General features: G+C 39.3%; 1 long non-coding RNA gene across 1 annotated transcript in view; it reads right to left on the reverse strand.

Moving 5' to 3' along the window:
• Positions 1–14,775, reverse strand: part of LOC129561174 (uncharacterized) — a 35,233-nt gene extending 20,458 nt beyond the window's left edge. Inside the window, exons 1-2 of the long non-coding RNA XR_008686934.2 lie at positions 14,554–14,775; positions 980–1,188 (exon numbers count right to left, since the gene is read on the reverse strand). This is a non-coding gene — a long non-coding RNA (uncharacterized LOC129561174). The remainder of the gene's footprint in view (positions 1–979; positions 1,189–14,553) is intronic.
• Between the last annotated feature and the right edge of the window lie 7,460 nt (positions 14,776–22,235).

The following is a 22,235-nucleotide window of genomic DNA, read 5'->3' on the forward strand; positions in this document are numbered from 1 at the left end:
AGCTTCAGGCAATTATCTTTGCTCTCAGGACCTGTTTCCTCTTCTGCAAAATGAGATATTTCACATACTGTCTCTAGCTCAGAAATTCAATAATTCTATAAAAAGAGCTTTCAAATGAGTGTGGGGGCAGCTTTCTGTTGTTCAGAGCACAATTGGGTGCAAATTGCAGTGTGATTTCTTGTGGACACCACGTCATAAGGCAGGGATCATGGAAAGAGTCTGCTTTCAGAAAGGTATATGCCCACATACACAATCCAAATGTTTTGATTCATCTCTGATTGAATATTCATCCTACTTCTAACAATATAGTTCGAAGAGCTATTTTTCTTCAAATTCATATTCAGTAACGCCCTCAACATTTCTTAAATTACTAGTGTCAGTTAAGACAAGAACAAAACAAGAAAGTTAAAAATACATTGTGTCTCTATGCCATTGCCACAAAAAATGAATGGCCAACTTGCCAAGAAAGACTTTCTTTTCAGGGAAGATAATGTGCATGTGGGGCTTCATTCAAGTACTTTGAAAATGTGTCCAAGGAAACGTAGCAATTGAAATGATTATCAGAAACTGGTTGTATTTCATTCTAAATCACTATTTCCAAGACACTTTTGGTAAGCTAGAGGAGGATCAATGGGGAGTACTTGGAACCTACCCTTGTCCTTGATCATACAGGAAACTTTTGATTATTCCTTAATTTGGTCTGTGGTAACTTAATCTATTTCCTGTTTTGTTTGTCCAGTGTTTGCAGGTACAATTCACATTATTAGGCTTCAAACTGAGAAGACATATGGGCATCTATGTGTAAGGCAGTGTTGGTATTCAGTAGATATTATAGCAAATGGTTTGGAGAACAGGCTGGAAGTCAATGGAGCCAGTGGGCTAGAACATAATTTTTTTGAGTTACGTTTTCCCCAAAGAAAAAGAAGAGAAGAGGCCATATCAGCATCATTACAGGTGCAGGCAAATCTCAATATCTTACCATTTATGATATCATTGAAATAGTGAGCTATTGAGGCAAGAATCGAGAGGTTGAAATCAAAGTCCCCTGTGAGGTCTTGACTCCAGTTTCATGATCTCAGGGAGCTTACTCCATCTCTCTGGGTCTCCTTGTATTCATCTATATGAGGAATGAATCAGACCACAAGAAGCTCAAGATGTTTCCATTTTAAGATTCTCAAGTCTTATTTCCTACAAATGCAGAAAGATGAATTTATTTACATTTGAAAATTTTACAATAGTCTCTTTTGCTTCTGAGGTAAAAATCTTAGAGAGTCAAGCTTATTCGGAGAAAAATATTTACACATTTTATTTAAGAAAAGACTGTCAATTTCAGTCAAAAAAGGTATAATAACTTCTAGATGGTTAATTATCTTTTTACTTTGAGATAAATTTCATGTATTTTTCCCAATGAGTATGCTTTTAATCACAAAGCCCAAATATGATAAATCAATCAATAATTACAAACATGTTTAACTGTTTTCCTTCACACATACACATATGTGTGTATGTGTACAGTATGTATATATGTAATTATATTTACATATTTATATTTGGCTCACTATTTGAAATATTTTTTACTGTTAAGAGTTTTACAACTACTTTATGGTTTAAGGGATAATGGTTTTCAGACACAAGTATGCAAAACAATGCTATTAATTTATGAGAAATGAAAAAGAGAGATTGGCACAATCTGGAGTTTCTAGGAAATTTACTTTAGGAATTCAGCATTCCCTAGAGTAAACTTCCCCCTGACCACATTAACACTTCACCAGAGACACATCATCCAAGTCTGCTAGACTCAATTCAAGAGCAGAGGCATCAACATATCATGACACTATTAGTAGCAGTGAATTATTGTTCTGATTTTGTTTGTTTGCTTGTTTCTACCCTGTACTTCTGCTGTAACCTTTTGCTTTGCATTGTGCTACTCCAGACTAGGTGTGTAGATCCCTGTTCTATAAAATGAGAGAAAAATGGTATTCCGCCCACAAAAGAAAGAGGCTATAAGAAACATTTCCGAAGTTTTCTTCATTCTCAGGGAAGGCAGTACATAAATGTAACTTGTAATTAAAAATATTGAGTTTCGATTGATGACCAAAAAAATTTATGTGCCTTTTAGTAAAAAATGTAAGTGCAAGAAAAGAGAAGTATTAATACAAGAGTAAGAAGAACTGATCTGTAGGAGAGAAAAGAACAGGAGTCCTTTATTTGTTCTTCAGTATTGATCTGTTTGTTTTATTTGTTTGCTTGTTTTTGAAGAACTGAAAATCAAACACTGAATTATTACCCTAGGGAATTTTTACATACCGACAAAAGTCCGCCTCCCTGCGGGATAGGGCTGCTCGGTGGCATTACTACGGGATGTGAGTCTCTGACTTGGAGGCTGCTGAACCTGGCAAGTAGTAACTATCAGCAGTTACCATCTGACAGTTATTCTGTGGCTTAAGAAAAAATGGCTTGTGGTCACAGTCCAATCCCTGCTGGACAGGTATCCACATCATAAGAAACCACCACTAAATCTGGCACCAAGACGGACTATTATTGGCTGCAAAGAGAGAAGGGCCTGAATCAGCATTCAGACTTGAGAGCTCTGACCATCTAACCTGGTCACTCCGGGTCAGGGCTGAGGGAGGCAGGTTTGCAGGGTAAAATGGGAACAGAGAACAGCTCATTGCCTGGGAGCCTTTGACAGTCTAGAGACAAAACGATTGTGCTGATACTAGACTTTCTTAGCTGGCACATTTTATGTGCTGAATTTCATAAAGACAAGGAAATCCCCTCTCCTTTTATAATGAGTGTGATTTTTATCAGCCAGTTGAAAAATACAAGCAGATCCTACAGGCACTATTACTATAGAACAATGTATCTAAGCACTCACGGTTGTTTTCAACATAGTCACTGTGCTGAGGGAGCTCACATTTTTACAGAAGAGCAAAGTGATGATGAAGAAAAGCAAAGAAATCCATGCCCAACGTTTGCTCAGTCATGAAAGCATATCTTTCAGTGAGCTGGCAAATTCATGAGCAGGTCCTGCTGCCCATCTCAAGGGCAATAGAGGATTCATGGTGGGCCTATTCAGAATGCAAAGTTCTCAAGGCCTTATTTTTCTTAAACTTGATGTCCTTATAGGTGCTGGCATCTATTGCAGAGAAGTATAAATGGCTTATTCTTCCAGTAGGAGCTCCCTTTGCCTCCTCCACTTCTCCATATCTGTTTATTTTTAATCAACACACAGTTAAATACATCCCTGAATGGAGAAAGTGGACTGATGGATCAAAGGTGTTTCAAGGGCACTGCCACCAACATGTCAACAGTAGAATTTACCTGGCCCAAGGGGCCCAACAGTCATTAAACAGGGGAGCAGTCTGGGGCGCCAATGAACTCCCTGGCATTATAGTTAGCATTGACCCCAGTAGGGTGGGTGCACCTCCTGCTGGTCAGTAAATGAGGTACATTTAATGGTAGCCTTTGAGGTAAACCTATGTTTTATTCCTTAGCCAAGGCTGAAAAACGTGGCTGGCTGTAGGGAGCAGAGGGTGATATTTAGGAGTGTAGAGAGGCAGGCAAAATGCTCGTAAAGAGCTTGGAAAATGCTTATAAATGGGGCTGAGAAGAGAGGAGGCATTGGAAACAAAAGCAGATTTTCCAAACCAAATCTCTGAGATGCAATTACATTGCTTTTTTTTTTTTTCTGGAGACAAGCTCTGGTTGAACTGTGTGGTGTAACTGCTAACAGCCTTTTGCCAGAAGGAGTCAAGAAAACATGGCAAAGAAATGTTTTTCTCCTTTAGGGAATATTGACTTTTCTCTTTCCTGTGACTCTGTTTTTGTTTTTTTTTTTAACCCTACCTGGAAACAGTCATAGTTGTTGTAATCATAACCAACTAAAGGCATGGAAATGTATTAGCCTTGAAAGAACTTTCCATTAGCACATAGTGGAGTCGATGGAGTTAACACAAAACAATTAAAGTTTCATAAGGCTTCCCCTTTTCCTTCACACTGTATTTGCTTAATTGATTTGGATAGTCCTAATTTTTGGCTTTTAACTTAAAGATGTTGTATCTACTTTCACACTAAATCAAAGACAATTTTTTACTAAGTTTCAGTATTGTTTCGCAGCAAAGGGAACAGAATGCAATTGTAAACAAAAGAAGTAGGACTGACATGATAAAGGCAAATATAATCTAATTGCTAGCTTAAATGTAAATTATCATGATTGAGGGAAGAAGTTTATTTCCAATGGCTTATGATGCTTAAAATATATTTACCTGTCTTTCCAAAACAAAAATATGATTTTCTTTAATTTGTCATCTTACTTGACTTTTGACTCTCAGAGTTTTTCATGTAAATGATTTTTAAACTGAAGGACATTATGGGGAAAGCCTCAGTAAACTTACAGTGCTTTCTCATTACCAAAATATATATTTTGGAAACACTGGAGCATCATTATCTAATGACGGTAATTTAAATTTCTGGTAATTTAAATTAGTCATGTGCAAAAGAACACTTGGCCTCTACTAACTACATAAATATTTCCTATATTATCGGTCTATTTTCTCACAATAATGAGAGTAGAAGTCATTGCCACTTCTAAATCCTTCAACATGAAGTGGGCTAGGAGTTTATACTGTTTATGTCAATAAAGCATCTGATGAATACTACTTCTTTAAAAGAAAATTAGCCTGCTTCCTTAAGCCTCAAAAAAGCAGTGTGTTAAAGCTCTAATGCAGCAATGGTGAACATTTGGATTGTTTTTCCCCCTGGTGAACAGCAGACTGGGTTCTACCAGGGATGGTTCCCACGGATAGCATTTTTACCTTCAAGGCCACGTGTGAAAGTCAGAAGTAAAAGCTCAAGACACCACCAGGGGGAGCCAAAGGACAGCAACTGTTTGCATAATAGGCTAAAGAGCATTGCAGAAAGAGAAGAGAATGATCCCTAGGTGGAAACTTGTATCCACCTTGGGGCCAGGGTGGAGAAGCTTCCTATTTGTGCAAAGTGTCTTCAGTCACTAGAGATAGAGACGGCCACAGATCATTGCAATGATCTGACAAACTTCCTTATTTTATAAAGGACTCTACTGAGATCTAGAGAAATTAAGGAACATGTTCCAAGTCCCCACTGGTGGGTTGTGGCAGAATTGGGACCTGTACTGGGATGAGAACTGAGGTGTCCAGATTCTTCCTTCAGAACTTCTTCAACTCTCCCATGCTATGTCCTCACAATGAAGATGCTGCAAGGGAAGTTTAAACGTTGCACTTGACCTAGTTCCACTGATCTTTGCAACACTTCGGAGGATGGAAAACCATCTTTTTTCCTGAACCTCCAGATTTTAATGAAAAGATATTAAGTTTTTCCTCCCTACCCTTTCTGTGTTCTATTTAGGGAAATCATATTCCTACTGGAGTGTGTTCTAATTATTTCCTCACTTTTTATCTCTACTTTTTCAGTGAGGACCAGCTGCAGGATCTTTCTTATTTCTCTAGTCAGGACCTTGTTGGCTTCTTGTCAAAACTAACAAAATTTCTCATGCCAAAAAATACATTAGGAACTAATATTTGAAAATATATGAAAATGTCTCTGTTATAATGCATGCTAAAAACCCATTTTCAACTGATACAAATCTCTCCAGATAAAATCTATGTTCTTGCTTTATAATAGAGCCTCTGCTTTCTCCATAAACAACCGATTTCAGGCCCATATTCTGGATCAAGGTGAAAAGCCCACCGCATAACGTAATTTAGAATTAGAATCACAACGGAAAGCTTTTAGAGCATCTATTGATTTTAACAAGCCCGGTCCATAGGCGACTTCAGCAAGTCCACTTCTTCCTAATTTGACAGCTGCTTTGCTCTGGCCAGAGATCGGACTAATGAGGTTACAGCTGTCATGGTTAATCAACAGAGCCAAATATGAAGTAGGAATGGGTAGCTGGTTTCAGTTAATTTGTGCAAATGTACAGATTGGGTGGGCAATATTTACACTGGTGACTCAAAACAAGCTTTCAGGAATGGAGCCAAGTGTGATCTCATGTTTTCAGCTCTACCCAGGGGAGATAAGGCACAAATGACAGAAACAGGAGATGGCATACAAAAAAGTTCGGAGCTCCAAACTACCCATGAAAAGCCCATTTATCTCCAGCATATTTTCCTCTTAATTGAGGATCTAATTTAATTTCCAATCCTTGAGACTGGTCATTCCTGAACAAGTTCTCAAACTGTCCTGATGATTCAGTTTGGGATTTGTGCATCTTTTCCCCTTGCCACGGGGCTTTACGTAAGAGCTCCCCCTCCCCCAACCTGTATTCTTGTGAGAGCATCCAGAGTGAGTCCCTGATGGCTGCACATCCATTTTGTTATGAAAACATCATTCTATTAATATAAATACAGGCTGCATTTGCCAGGGCTAACTAGAACAGGTGCAAAGTCTTCAGATGCTTGCTGGTACCGAGAAATGAAAAGGGTGGACAAACAATTTTCTGTGGTGGCAATGCTGGTGTCAATGTAACATTCATCTATGTTGCATTCCTTGATGTTCATGGAAGGTAGCCCAGGAAACTCAATATGACCCGCTTGTAGGGTGGTGAGGGAGGAAGGAGGAAGAGAAAGATAGTGATGACATGGTCTCTAGGATTCTGTTTATGCAAATACTCTCCTCTTGATCTGGGGCTCGCATGGGTTATGTATAGAGTGCCTCTGTCAAACCTCCTGCTGTGAGATACGGGATACTGCCAACATAAATATTCTGCTGATGCTGAATTTAGAAAACAGCTTAAAGGCTCCTGATGTTTCTGTTCTTCCTCTTTTTTTTTTTTTAATCTTATCCATGTGACTGCCACTGTGTTGCTTGTGGTTTCAAATTCACTTTGTAGTTTTCCAGTCAAGAGAAAGTCATTGCTGAAAGGCACATCTGGGCTCCTGTTCCTATCATTAGATTTATCTCAAGATTTCACTTGGTTTCATGGAGTGAAAGCTTTAAATGCATATGCCATTTGTGGAATAGTCTTAATAACTAAACAATAAATTAACTGTGTGACAGTTGTGAATCTTAAGTATGGGATTTTACACTTTGGGGGAACCCATCCTCAGAAGTGAGTTCCTAAGGATATATGAGTGTGTCACACGCATATACATAATACATACATTTATAAATGTATAAACACATATGCATAGAGTAGTTTGGGGTTAATTGTTGACATTTCCATCATGGGATTCTCTCCCACAGTGGTAGGCAGAATTATATGTTGACTCAGAATTCCTGCTCTTTGGGGTACACATGCTCATCTTGAGTATGGGTAAGACCTGTGAAGTTCTTATGGGTAAGAACTAACTCATTGGAACAGACCCTGATGCTGGAAAAGAGTGAAGGCAGGAGGAGAAGGGGACAACAGAGGATGAGATGGTTGGATGGCATCACCAACTTGATGGGCATGAGTTTGAGCAAGCTCTGGGGGTTGGTGTTGGGCAGAGAAGCCTGGCGTGCTGCAGTCCATGGGGTCACAAAGAGTTGGACACGACTGAGCGATTGAACTGAAGGCCTATGAATGTGATGGGATGTCAACTCTGGGATTATCTTGTGTTGTGTGTCAGAGGGGAAAACATTTAAAAGATGTAGTTCAGGTTCTTAATCAGTTGACTTTAAATTAAGTAAAAGAGAGATTATTTTAGTCATCTGACCTAATTAAGTGAGCCCTTTAAAAGAGGGAGTGGAGTCCCCCTGAGGTCAGAGATTCTCCTGCTGCCTTTCAAGGAATCAGCTACCTCTCAGCCCCTGAGAGGTAGGTGCCAAGAACTACTGGGACCTGCTGGAGCTGAGACTGGCCCCCAGCTGCTATCTAGAAAGAAGAAAAGGACCTCAGTCCTCCAGCAGCAAAGAACTGAATTCAGTCACAACCGTGTGAGCTTAGAAGATCCTGAGCCCTAGATGGGGTCACAGCCCTGACAGACACTTTGATTTTGGCCTGGTGAGGCCATGAGCAGAGAAATCAGTCAAACTGTGAAATGATAAATGAGTGTTACTTGAAGCAGCTAAGTTTATGGTAATCTGTTGCACAGTGATAGAAAACAGGTCTTCCCAGGTGGCACTAGTGCTAAAGAACCTGCATGCCAGTGCAGGAGATCTAAGAGAGGTGGGTTTGATCCCTGAGTTGGGAAGATTCCCCTGGAGGAGGACATGGCATCCCACTCCCATATTCTTGCCTGGAGAATCCCATGGACGGGAGCCTGGCAGCCTACTGTCTATAGGATCGCAAAGACTCAGACACAACTGAAGCAACTTAGCACTCATGATAGAAAACAAATACACCCAAACTCAGTACAAATTGTATGCAGACTTTGAACATCAATAAGACTGGCATTCTCAAGAAAGGGAAAAGTGTACCCACACTGTGCAAGCCACAAATTACCTGCTACAAAGAACATCCAATTACAAATGGTGGCAGCGGTTGTTACAGTCTTCTTGTCAAACGTCTCATTTTCTTCTCTGCCTTAGGGTTAGTAGTTACTCTTTCATTTCTCAGAAGGGAGAGGAGCTTGTTTGAATTCTGATTGAAGGTTTCAAAACGCAACATCATAATCAAGATGCATCATAGTTTTGTTATGGGATTAAATAATTATTCATGAGGACTCCTAGCTTTTTCTCTGTGCTGCCTTCCAAGAATAGTGTGGCTCATCTCTAGACTGATCTTTTGGCTTTATGATAAAGAGTCAGAAGAAAAGGGAAAGGAGAGGATGGCAGGAGACACACAAAGAAGGGTATTTTGTTTGAGGGAATTTGTCAAGTCAGGGACCTTCCTGACCATGAAACCGAGAATCCCATCCCCTGGTCCAAGAGGCACTGTCTAGTGTGTAGTGGGATTAGTAAACAACTTTTAATTAACTACATTAAACAAGAACATAGATGGCAGACAAAAAGGGAGATTTTAAAGAGGTATTCTCTGTTTGGCAAATACCCATCATGGTATTAAAAACTGAAATAAATGACTGAAAAAGTTTTGAAATTACTTTTGTGAACTGTTCTTTGAACTGTGACACCACTCAAAGTCTGGACCATGGAGATCAGAGGTTTGTAAACATAAATTGGGCACCACATCCTGAGCACTTATGACATTCCTGGTGTTGGGCCCTTATGATCACGGCAAGATGTATAAAATGCAGGTCCTTAAGGTATGGCAGATGGAACTCTGCTCAATGTCATGTGGCAGCCTGGATGGGAGTGAAGTTTGGAGAAGAATGGATACATGTGCATGTATGGCTGAATCCTTTCACTATTCACCTGAAAGTATCCCAAAATTGTTAACTGGTGGGTAGTGGTTTAGTCGCTAAGTCATGACTGACTCTTGCAACCCCATGGACTTATCCAACCAGGCTCCTCTGTGCATGGGATTTCCCAGGCAAGAATACTGAAGTGAGTTGCCATTTCCTCCTCCAGGGGATCTTCCCAGCCCAGGGATCGAATCTGCATCTCCTGTGTCGGCAGGCAGATTCTTTATGGACTGAGCCACCAGGGAAGCTGGTTAATCAGTGCTCCAAGACAAAATAAGAACTTTAAAAGTGAAAAAAAATTAACAAAAAAAAAACAGGAAAAAAAGATGCAGGTCCTGCTTTAATGCTTCTGATGTCGTGGGAGGTCATATCAGGAGATCCCCCCTTCACTGGTTTTTGCTAAGAGTAGCAGAAGGACGGATTCAGACACTCCCATGGGCTCCAGCACAGTCTCCCCCAGCCACACTCTGGGGACAATGTGCATAGGCCTGCAGCTCATGCATGTCCAACTTATACACCTGAGCAGAAGTGATACAGAACTACCCAACATTTTCTTGACTACAATGAATCATTGATGTTCTCAGTCCTGATTTCATCCCATGATTTCCAAGCCCAGTGTAATTACTACTAATCTAAATTGTATACAGGGATGCAAAACTTTAAGGAGAAAGGAGAGAGCATAGTTTATATCTGTAGTTATTTTAAAATAAATCACCAGCATGCAAAGCTTGGCTAGAGATATATGAAAATGGAAAGTTGCTCATTCTTTTAAGAATAAATGTTAACAAAACCACAGGCTGTGGGCCAAACCCAACCAGGATTCTACTTTTGTAAATAAAGTTTTATTGGAACCAAGCCATGTTCATCTGGTGACACAGTGCTACAGCTGTCTCTTTTTTACATTGAAGTACAGTTGATTTACAACGTTGTGGTAGTTTCAGGTGTCCAGCACAGTGATTCAGTTATTCAAATATATTTATATATACTTTTTCAGATTCTTTTCCCGTATGCAGTATGTCCTTGTTGGTTATCTATTTTATATATAGTAGTGTGTATATATTAATCCCCAACTCCTAATTTATCCTTCCCCACTTTCTCCTTTGGTAACCAAAAGTTTGTTTTCTATGTCTGTGACTCTATTTCTGTTTTGTTAATAAGTTCATTTGCATCTTTTTTTTATTTTAAGACTCCACATATAAGTGATTTTATATGACATTTGCCTTTTTCTGTCTGGCTTACTTCACTTAGTATGATAATCTCAAGTCCATCCACAGTGCTGCAAATGGGATTTTTTCATTCTTTTTTTATGACTGAGTGATATTCATGCTATAATGGCAGAGGTGAGTAGTTGAGACACAGATCATCCAGCAAAGCCTAAAATATTTCTACTAGTTCCTTTAGAGGAAAGCTTGCTGACCTTTATTTTAGAAAGACATCTCTTATTTTTCCTGTCATGAAAAACAATGGGAAGAAAATCTTTGTGGTAAAAGAGTATAGTCATTTAGGAAGATTTAGGGAAAGAAGACATTTATGTGGATCAATTTGGAAAATGTCTAACTCTGAAAAATCAATCAGCAGTAACCATGCTTTCTTATAACTAAGCTAAGTATTCTGCAAGCGTTGCTCTATTGGATCCCATAATAGCTCTATCAGGTCATATTATTCCCGTTTTATAGATAAAAAAGCTGAAGCTGGGGTAGGACAAGGAATGGTAAAGGATTGTTGCATCTGGGATTCAAACTCATATATTCATGTCTGTTTGAATCCAGAGTCTGTGAGCTGAACATCATGCTACCACAAGGTGTCAAAGCAATAAATACTGGTATCTCCAACACAGGCAGCCAAGAGAGAAGAAAGTCTTCCTATTTTTAATCCAAATGCATATCTTGGGATTAAAAATGAGTAATATAAAAATAGTGTAGAGTAAAAAAGATTCATTTCACCCACTAACCGTGCCCTTAACAATATAGCAGCTTTTCAGTATGTCTTGTCTGAAACTTCCCATTTTTATTCCCTGGCTTTGAGGAGTAAAAGCTGTTCATTGATGCAATAAACATTTATTGAGTATTTACTGTGGCAAGGGGCCTGCCTGACAGCCATCGAAGACAATCCTTTTCTCCAAATGAATTGATGTTTACTCACTTTAACTTCTGTTTCCACCTACAGGACAAGAAGATGGGACTTGCCAAATGGACATATTTGTTAGGCAAAAGCTTCCAGCTACAAAAAGGAAGATATCTTTTGGAGGCCAATTTAGTAAGGTTCATGTGTCAAGGAGCCTCCTCTTTCACGTGTGTTAGCCTCCTCCACCTAACCCAGGAGGTCAAGGTGAAGTTCTCAGTAAATGGTCCTAGAATTGAATAGGATTGGTTTGCCTGGGAATAAAACAAGACTTGCGTTACTAAGGTTTGGAAAGTCTTTGAAGGCAATTGAAAACCAGGGATCAGGGAATATCAATTATAATTTATTTTTATTGTTTTGCATTCCAAGATTGCAACTGGTCCCTGAAAACATATTTAGAGTAGTCATTCTCATGGGAGTGAGGTGGGTGGTTTTGCCTCCCAGGGGATATTTGAAAATGTCTGCAGACATTGTCACGGCTCCAGGGAGAGGGTTACTGCCATCTAGTGAGTAGAAACCAGGAATGCTGCTAAACATCCTACAACACAGAGGACTGCCCCAAACAGAATTATCTAGCTGATAATAGGGCAGAGGCTGAGAAATTGCAGCTTAGAGGTTTTTAGCTTTGGAGGGCCCTAGAACACTTCTGCAGTTTGATAGTCACATAGATGAGTCGGACATGACTGAGCGACTGAGCAACTTCACTTTTCACTTTCACACATTGGAGAAGGAATGGCAACCCACTCCAGTGTTCTTGCCTGGAGAATACCAGGGACGGGGGAGCCTGGTGGGCTGCCGTCTATGGGGTCGCACAGACTCGGACACGACTGAAGTGACTTAGCAGCAGCAGCAGACAGAGTGAAAGTGAAAGTGATAGTCGGTCAGTCGTGTCCAACTCTTTGCGACCCCATAGACTACACAATTCATGAAATTCTACAGACCAGAATACTGGAGTGGGTAGCAGTTCCCTTCTGCAGTGGATCTTCCTGATCCAGGAATTGAACCGGGGTCTCCTGCATTGCAGGTGGATTCTTTACCAACTGAGCTATGAGGGAAGCCCACATAGACAGAAGGAGAGATCAATTCTAGTTTGCTTAAGAAGATGCTTATATAACAGCAGAATCTAGCCCATTAATGGTGTTACTACCACTGACTTATCTGTTGAGATAGAATGCTTGGGGCTGGTGCACGGGGATGACCTGGAGGGAGGATATGGTGAAGAGGGAGGTGGGAGGGATGTTCAGGAGGGGGAGCACATGTACACCCGGGGCAGATTCATGTCAATATATGGCAAAACCAACCAATATATTAATGTAAAGTAATTTGCCTCCAATAAAAAAAAGAATGAGTTTTCAGATCCATTTACTGTATATTTTTTAATAGCTTGGAACTTATCATTAGACTCATCTTCCTCTCTTAGGGTTGGTGTATCAAAGTACTACAAATGGATGGCTGAAACAACAGAGATGTGTTGTCCACAGTTCTGGAGGCTGAAAGTTCAGGATCACAGCATTGGCAGATCACAGCAGCCCTTTCTAAGGGCTCCGAGGGCAAGCCTGTTCTGTGCTTGTCTCTGAGCTTCGATGGCATGCTGGTCATCTTTGACTTCTTCAGCACCCTGATCTCTGCCCTCTACTTCACGTGGCATTCTCTGTGTGTGTGTGTCTGTGTCCAGTTTCCCCTTTTTAAAAGGACACTGGTCATGCTGGATTAAAGCTCATCCTAATGACCTTATTTTAACTTGATGACCTCTGTAAAACACTATTACCAAATAAGGTCACATTCTGAGGCACTGGGAGTTAGGATGCCAATCTCTCTTCTTTTGGTGGGGTAACAATTCAACCTGTATAGCACCATCGGTCAGCCCTATTTTAGAAATAGCCAGTTCGGTTGTTATGTATGTCCAAACTTACTGAGTGTCCACTCCCCTTTTGAGATTCGAGAAAGGCAGATATTTCGAGGAGACCCAGTGGGAGAGATTAAAAGATTGTTCCATGGTCGAATGGTACAATTAAGATGAAAAGGAATTATCATTCAGTTCACTCACGGCACCTTTCTTTACCACAATAAGTGATTTAAAAGCTCCTTGTAAAAAGCAACGTCTAGTATACAAGTGATAAAGAAGAGGTTTGATTCTAGAAAAGCTGTATTTCTCCTGAAACTGAATCTGAGCAATTTCATCTGCACTTAAAAAAACCCGAGCCAGGCAGACTTGCTGCCCTCATCACCCACTTTCCTAAATGGTGTTCCCGCAGCTGTGGTCCCCTTAGGTGGTCAGCAGGAGGCTTCAAGAAAAGAGCACAATGTGCTCACTGCCACCCTGAAGTGACCAGCCCAGATTACCTGTGACCTTTCCCAGGAGTGGGAGCAGTAAAACCTTCTGGAAAGAGGGAACGATAAAGAAATTTCGACTTCATTCTTTCATGGGTTTGCTCATAGGAATGTTTATGGGTGAGACACTAAGAATAAACCCAGTTATTGAAGAGGGAGCTGGGAAGTTGACAAGCATGGCTAAACTCAGCAGAGAAATTTGATGAGGAAATTAGATGCTGTGTAGATGGTGTGTAGTGATTAGTCTTCTGAAAGCCAGGATTATTATATAAGTAAGTGGGGGAAGGGCAGTTTATTGTGTCCGGCAGATCCCGTTTATACAGGTATTCTTCTAGATAATTAGACCCATCATGCTGCCTTTGTACATAAATTTCTCATAGACCCTTTTCCATGGTGTACTTTAGTGAGGTGAAACCCCAAAAGTGGCATATTCTCTTTCAAAAGTAGATCTCAGAAAAAGTAAGATTAATGAAAATGTACAGCTAAAAATCTATTCCTGTAATAAGTAAGCCAATGCGTTTAAACTTTGTATATGCATTATTAATTATGCCAATGCATTTTAAACTTTATGTATTTGTTAATACTTGGATTTAAGTGTACCTATGGCAATGAAGAATCCTCGTCCTATAAACATATAATACAGAGGAAAAGAGATACATTAAAAACCCTCTCCCAAAGAGCATTTAAAAGTCTTACTCTGTGACTTCTATCCCAACCAGCACAGATAGAAAGCTTATCCTCGAAACCCTCAGTCCTCATATAATTGTTCATTCTGAAAGGCTCTTCTAATTTTCCTTTTATTCAGTCCATCTAATGAGATAACACGTAACAAACTTACCTCTCACAGTACCTGGCACATAATAAGTGCTCAATAAATTGGATTATCCTCTCCTCATTTTAATTCCGGTCTTCACCCCGGCTCCCAGTCCTGTGATCACACTCAGAAAGCAAAGATACCATTAGTCGGCGAGAAATAGTGTAAAAACTCGCCTCTGGGCTGTGCACACGGTGTGGCTGTGCTGGTGGTTTGCTCAGCACCCTCTGCAGCGTCACAGGCGGCCAGACCAGCTGCAGATTAAATGGCTTGTTTAAACTGCGGTAAACAAATTTTATATGTGGATTTCTTTGACAGCCATTATGACCCTTTTGTGGGAAAAACTCAACCTTAGCAAAGTAAAAGTTCAAGTGACTGCAAATGTGGTCCATGTTTCAGATTGTGCAGACAAATTTTTCTGTCCCAAGTTGCAAGATGCAGGGAGAAAGCATTTTCCTGCCAAACGTCAAGCATGAAACTAGCAAAAATACTTCTTGAGGTGTCTCCTAAAACTGTTTCATCTCTAATTTTTTTAAATTATGCATTTCATCTGACCATGTAGTTATTGCTTTAAATGAACTACAGCTGACGCTCTATATCTGGGGGTTCCTCTGTTCATAAATTCCACCCAACCAAATGTTTGAAAAAAAATTCCAGGAAGTCCCCAAAAGCAAAACGTAAAATTGTCATGTTCCAGGCAATTATTTACATGGCATTTACATTGTATTTGCAATTATTTACTTAGCATTTACATTGTGTTACGTAAGAGTGAACTCCGGGAGTTGGTGATGGACAGGGAGGCCTGGCGTGCTGTGATTCATGGGGTCGCGGAGAGTTGGACACGACTGAGCGACTGAACTGAACTGAAAGTAGATTTAAATTATGCTAGAGGAGATGCGTAAGTTATATGCAAATTCAGCGCCATTTCATACAAGGGACTTGAGCATCTGTGGATTTTGGTACACATGGGTGTCCTGGAACCAGGGGATAACTGTATTTGTTTTTGCATGATGTTTGTTTAAATATATATCCTCCAAGTCACCCAAAAGAGAAGGAATATGACTAGTAATGAATTAATTTTCTAGAGCTTAATTAACTAATAAGGACAATTATACTGAATCAACTCTTATTATAAGCAAGACATGCCACAGAGACTTCTCCAGGTCTCTCTGTGTTGAAATTGCACACAATTGACATAGAGATCATCACTGGGTCTCATCATGCTATCACCATCACAAATAGATTTTTCTCCTCTTTCCCAAATATAACCTAATGTTTTGTGTATACACTAAGAAGTAAGGCATGCACCAAAAAACAAGGGATTACTTAGTAATGCTGGCTTGTTATTTAAATGAAATTAAGCTTATTTAATGTACAGTATACTTGGTGGTGCTGGTGGTAAATTTTTTTGGAGGCGGGCATGGCAACCTACTCCAGTATTCTTGCCTGGAAAATACCCATGGACAGAGGAGCCTGGCAGGCTACAGTCCATGGAGTCACAATGGTAAAGAACCCACCTGTTAATTCATAAGACATAAGAGATAGGGGTTTGATCCCTGGGCCAGGAAGATCCCTTGGAGGAGGGCATGGCAATCCACTCCAGTATTCTTTCTGGGAAAAGCCTCATGGACAGAGAAGCCTGGTGGGCTACAGTCCATAGAGTTGCAAAGAGCTGGATACTACTGAAACGACTTAGCACATATACATGATATATGCTCTATATACTTTATGAATGCTTGCCACTAATAATGGCACTCAAATTGCACATATTGCAAAGAAACTCTTAGTTCTTTACTTACCTTTACTCACTTTTTCTTTAATAATCTGATGGGCAGAACCTATTTTTAGTTCCATTTTACAGACTAGGAAACTGAAGCCCAGAGAGCTTAAATAATTTTCCTAAGATTACACAGCTAGCAAGTGGAAGAGTTCAGGCTCCAGATCTCATGTTCTTAAACATCATACTACCTCTTAATGAAAAAGAAAGAAAGACAGATAGGGAAGAAAGAAAGAACTCGTACTGGAGGACAGAACTCAAAAGAACAGTCTCAAATCAACTAAGCTATTCACTTTAAGACATTAGAAAAAAGAAGTGTCTAATAAACCCAAAACTAAGAAATAATGAAAAGAAAAAGATCAGAAATCAAAGACATTGGAAGCAGAAAACAATAAAGAAAATCAATAGACCAACTTAGACATGCACAAAATTAGTCAAAAGAATTTGGGCCTATTTATGCATTGCATTCAAATAACTGATTCTATTTTTTAATTCATAAGGTAGAAAATTCATTTTTGGGATCTTAATATAATATTAACCCTTGTACTAAACCATAATATCAAGTCACTGTATTTATAAACTACTTAGAATTTTATATTTTAAGCCTCACTGTTAGAATGAGTGTTTTGTAGCTCAACAATTATATATTTAAATAAAAAACATGTGTTTTGAATATGTTTTAGCATTTTGTGCACACCCATTCTCCATTTCACGGTGTTTTCACATATTGCTGAATTAATTGTTTTAGGCATAAAAATAATCACCGTTTGCTGAAATGAACATCTTGCTTCACAAAAGATGCGGAAGAGGTACAGTGCCATTGAATTAGTCACGAATGCTTGCTTTGTTTTTCTTGCAAACTCTGCCAAACCAAAAGTGTTTCAAGGGTTTATTTTACCTTTAAATGGAAGAACCAGTTCCTCAGAGGGAAATTATGTTTTGCACATTACAGTTAAAAATTGTGTTTATTTTATTTTATTTTTGCAGCCGAAGTATTGTGACAAAACAGTTTTCTCTTTACAGTCATTATTTGCCAAGATAGCCTTGAAAATGTTGTTCATTTTCCTTTCTGAGGACTCTGTTATTTCAAGTATGTTTTCTCTCTCTCTCTCTTTTTTTTTTTTTTGCCAGCTGTGCAAATTTTTATAAAACAGCTTCAATATGAATCTTTCATGACTGTTCTTCAGTTATCTGAGTTATACGAAGCACAAAAGGCATGAGAGATAGCCACTTTGAATACTGGCTGAGAGAGAGAGCAGCATGCAATCTACACAAAGGAAACACAATCCTCTAACAGCTAATTAAAAAAGCATTACTTTCCACCAGGGCTGACCTCTAGCCATATAAAGGATAAAGATGGCTGTCTGTCAATCATGTTTACCTAACAAATTCTGGCACGGGATCATGATGAATGGACAGATCTAAAAAGGGACGATATTGCTCAGAACTCCTAGGTACTCTTAATACCACCTTTAAAGAGGCAGAAGACCTCATCAGTAATTTGAAACCCCTGCCTCAGTGCTAGAGCTACACCAGGGCTAAATTTGCCGAGGACAGCAGATACTAGATACAAGAAGGAGAAACATATTTTCACATCTGCAGGAATTTTGATGGAAGCGCACTTAAGATATTTCTAATCAGTTCATGTACATGAAAGTTTTTGTTCAGTATGTTTAAATCTTTTCAATCACGTCCTTGGCGGTAAACCAAAGGCCTAGTGAGCTGATTTGTTTTTCTGTGCAATTATCCCCAAATCAACCAGCAGGAAGGAGTCCTTGAAATCATTTAGTTCATCCTCCTGTTTCCCTGCCAGCCAGCAACATCCTCTTCTCCTTCAGTCATAAAAGTGCTAGGAAAAAGTTGAGTCCTTGATTTACTTTGCTGTACTACTACAGAGACTGTAGGTTTTTACAGCCCAGCTATTTCTTCTAAGGCTAAACTAAATTCTACCATTTTCAAAGCAGCATTTTATTTTGCCCTTCCTAAAAACAAAAACAGGCAGCATATCTTTATCATCAGCCATAAAATATCCCTTCAACTACTTTCCACTATGGAGACTACTTCAAAGAAAACGCTGGGAAGGAAAATGTTCACTCTTGGGAATGATAGTCAACCTTGATTCTCTCTGTTCAGTAAAGGTATGACTGTCTCCATAGGCTTTCTTTTTTTTCCTCCCCCTGACGTCCTCAGGTTTTCTGACCTGTGTCTTTCAACACAGTCCATACTCCATCCAATCGGTCCTTTCATTCTTGCTGAGCTTACCTCATCTGCTTTAATGTCTGCCCTATCTTACCTGCTTTGATTTTGAACCTCAATAGAGAAAGTTGCTTTTTCATCATTAATCATAAAAATAGAAATAGCAATAATACTTCTAATAAAGCACAGATCCTGGAACTTTACTAACAATTTGGATGGTTTTTATCTTACAATTTTGAGCTCCAGGAGCTTCATACCAAGATGGTACAATGGCAAAGAATAGTCTGATCAAGGATGTTGGTAAGACATCCTTATGTTCTGAGTTTTTGGCGTTCTATTTATGCTTTTTGAATTTCATTTATTTGGTTGAGTCTGTGACCTATCATATCTCTTTTCTGTATCATCTTTGTGTAGATTATTATTATTTTATTTGTCCCCTGAATAAGATGACAGATATGAAAGTATATTATATTCCATTTTGCAATTCAATGCTTACTTTGCAATTAAATACTATGAATTCTTTTCGTTTCTTGATTCTGCTTCTTCTCTAATACATGCATACTCATTTTCCATGTTACCTTGGTTTGTTTGTACATGTTCCTCCTATTACATTTGTAATTGTTTTCTGACTATTTAATATGTTAGTCTTGCCTTTTCAAAGACAAGAAACAGTGGTGGCTTTAGTTCGGCCATTTCTTGGGGCAAGTTATATAACCTCTCAGTGCTCCAGTTTATCACAAGTAATACTGTTGTAATAGCAGTACTTCCTCATAGGATTGTTGTGAAGATTGCAAGGATTGATGTAGTGCTTTGGGCAATTTCAAATACATAATAACCACTGTAAAGACAGTTATCAAGAACTAACCACCCATTTAATGTTGTAGCAATATCATTTGAAAGTCCAAACAACTGATAAAAATACAAAATTCTTTGAAGTTAATTTCTATGTCTTTCTCCATCGCGTTTGTCATATGTGTGCCTCTTTTCCTCCACTCTGGTTGATATTCTAGAATAAGAAATTACTCCTTGGTCAAGCACCCTCTCAAGTATATGCTCCTGCATCATCTGCAAACTACATTATCCTAGTTCTTGCAGTGCATTTATGGGACACATTTAAATAATTGTTTTTCAAAGTCAACTTATAATATCTATTTTTTCTGATTTCTTATATTTGTAGTTCTATGAAAAACATCGTCAGGCTAATTTTGTTTGTTGATCTCACTCATCACATTAAAATTTTACTTAATTCAATGGTTTTGAGCCTCACAAATAAATTTTAGGTGATAAGTTTTAATATAGTTCCAACTTTTTCTTTATAATTTTAATGGCTAAGACCTGTTACATGTCCATTCTCCTTTAACTGGAGAATTTATCCGTGGTCTTTTTTCCAATTGCTAATAAAAGATTACCTGATTATCTAAGTATTCTGATTGATGAGATTGTTCCGTTCCGTTCCGTTCAGTCACTCAGTCGTGTCTGACTCTTTGCGACCCCGTGGACTGTAGCCTACCAGGCTTCTCCATCCATGGGATTCTCCAGGCAAGAATACTGGAGTGGGTTATCATTTCCTTCTCCAGGGGATCTTCCGGACCCAGGGGTCGAACCCGGGTCTCCTGCATTGGAGGCAGACGCTTTAACCAAAGTCTCGCATACCCCCAAACCCATTATTTTAGTGCACAAGGAAATGAAGATATTGGGGAATTCTACTTAGTGAATTAAATTCAGTGTCATCTTGGGGCTATGTGTGTGTGAGATTTCCTTGCTGTTTCTAAGAAAGGAAAGAGATTTTATATAATTTATGACATATTAATGATGCCTCATTGAAATACATCTGTAACTTGTAATATTTAGTAGTAGTGAGAAAGTTTAATTTGCCCTTTTTTTTACTCATATTATAAAAAAAGAACATCTGAGTTGAGAGAAAGTGAAATGCTAAGCAGGGAATATTATGTGGCTCCCTCTTTTTATTTGCTTTCCATGAGCTTTACCTTAAAATTCCTCTAAATGTCTGTCTTCATAACAGCTTTTGGCACTGTTATTTTTGGGTGACCTAATAAAGAATTCAACACAAGAGAAAAAGTGTAAGGGCTTTGGGCCCTGCAGACAAATATCTGCAATCAATCATGAAATTTACAACAGATACTAAAAGGAGAAGTGATTTGGCAGAGAAATGATCTAGAATGGCATAATGTCATCATAGGGAAAGACTATAAATGGCATTTAATTCCAGTGTACTCCAAAAGTGCAACTGATATTTCTCAAATCATCTGTGTTAAGACATTATGTTAAAGGGCTATAAAAATTGAGGCATCAATGCATGTAATTCAAAGTGCTCAGCTTCAAAATGAAGCCACTCCCTTGAGAGTAGTAAGAAACTATGTGTGTGTGTGTGTGTGTGTGTGTGTGAGTGTGTGTGCGCGCACGCGCGCGCTTGCTTTGTTGCTCAGTCGTGTCTGACTCTTTGTGACCTCATGGACTGTAGCCTGCCAGGCTTCACTGTCCATGGATTTCTCAGGTAAGAATACTGAAGTGGATTACCATTTCCTCCTCTAGGGGAATCTGCCTGACCCAGGGATCGAACCCAGGTCTCTTGCATCTTATGCATTGGTAGTGTATGCTTTACCATTAGCACCACCTGGGAAGTTAGAAACTGTCTCCTCCACAAAACTTCGTGATAGAACTTGTGGTAGCTTAGCTAGTAAAGAATCTGCCTGCAATGCAGGAGACCCCAGTTGATTTCCTGGGTCTGTAAGATACCCTGGAGAGGGGGTAGGCTACCCACTGCGGTATTCCGGGGCTTCCCTGGTGGCTGAGATGGTAAAGAATCCTCATGCAATGTGGGACACCCGAGTTCCATCTCTGGGTTGGGAAGATTCCCTGGAGGAGGGCATGGCAACCTGCTACAATATTCTTGCCTGGAGAATTCCCATGGATGAGGACCCTGGCTGGCTACAGTCCATGGGGTAACAAAGAGTTGGACATGACTGAGCAACTAAGCACAGCACAGCAACCTCGGAATGGCCATGGTGGAAGACAATTTGAAGTCTTTGATCAGTGACTTGTAGACTTAAAAATCCAAAGAGTTTCTTTCCACACCATGCGGCTCCTGCATGATATGATCATCCAACACCATTTTGCAGGGATCAGGGCAGGTCCAGGTAAACTTCCAAGAAGTGGGGGAGTACAGTGTGGTGGAAAGTGGACTGGATATCAAGCAACACAGAAGCTGGCCATACAGATGTATGTGGTGTGTTATTTGAGAAATACTGAGTGAATATTTCAGTTGAGGCCTCAAGACAATGCCACAATTCAAAGGAAACTGTGAAAATATGAAGCAACGGTTTCCTTTTTTAATTTCCTGGAAAACTCCAAACATTGACAAGTTGACCAAATAGTATAATAAATCCTTAGTATCTGTCACTTGGCTTCCATACAGGACCAGTCTTGCTTCATCTCTAACTTCATTCTCGAAACATCCAGACATCATAGCACTTCATCTTTAGATACCTACTTACTAATATGTAAGGACGCTTTGATGTTTAACATTGCCACAATACCACTATCCCTCTGAAAATTTTAACCTCATTTCCTTAATATCATCAAGTACACAGTCAGTGCTTATACTCTCTGTTTGTCTCATAAGTTTTTTTATAGATAACATGTTCGAATTAGGGTTCAAAGTCCATGAATCATATTTGGTTGATACGTCTCCTCAGTTTTTTTTAATTTATAG

The sequence above is a fragment of the Moschus berezovskii genome, chromosome 10 (genome assembly GCF_049115385.1).
Source record: "Moschus berezovskii isolate FMDL1 chromosome 10, NW_MosBer_1.0, whole genome shotgun sequence".
Classification (NCBI taxonomy): domain Eukaryota; kingdom Metazoa; phylum Chordata; class Mammalia; order Artiodactyla; family Moschidae; genus Moschus; species Moschus berezovskii.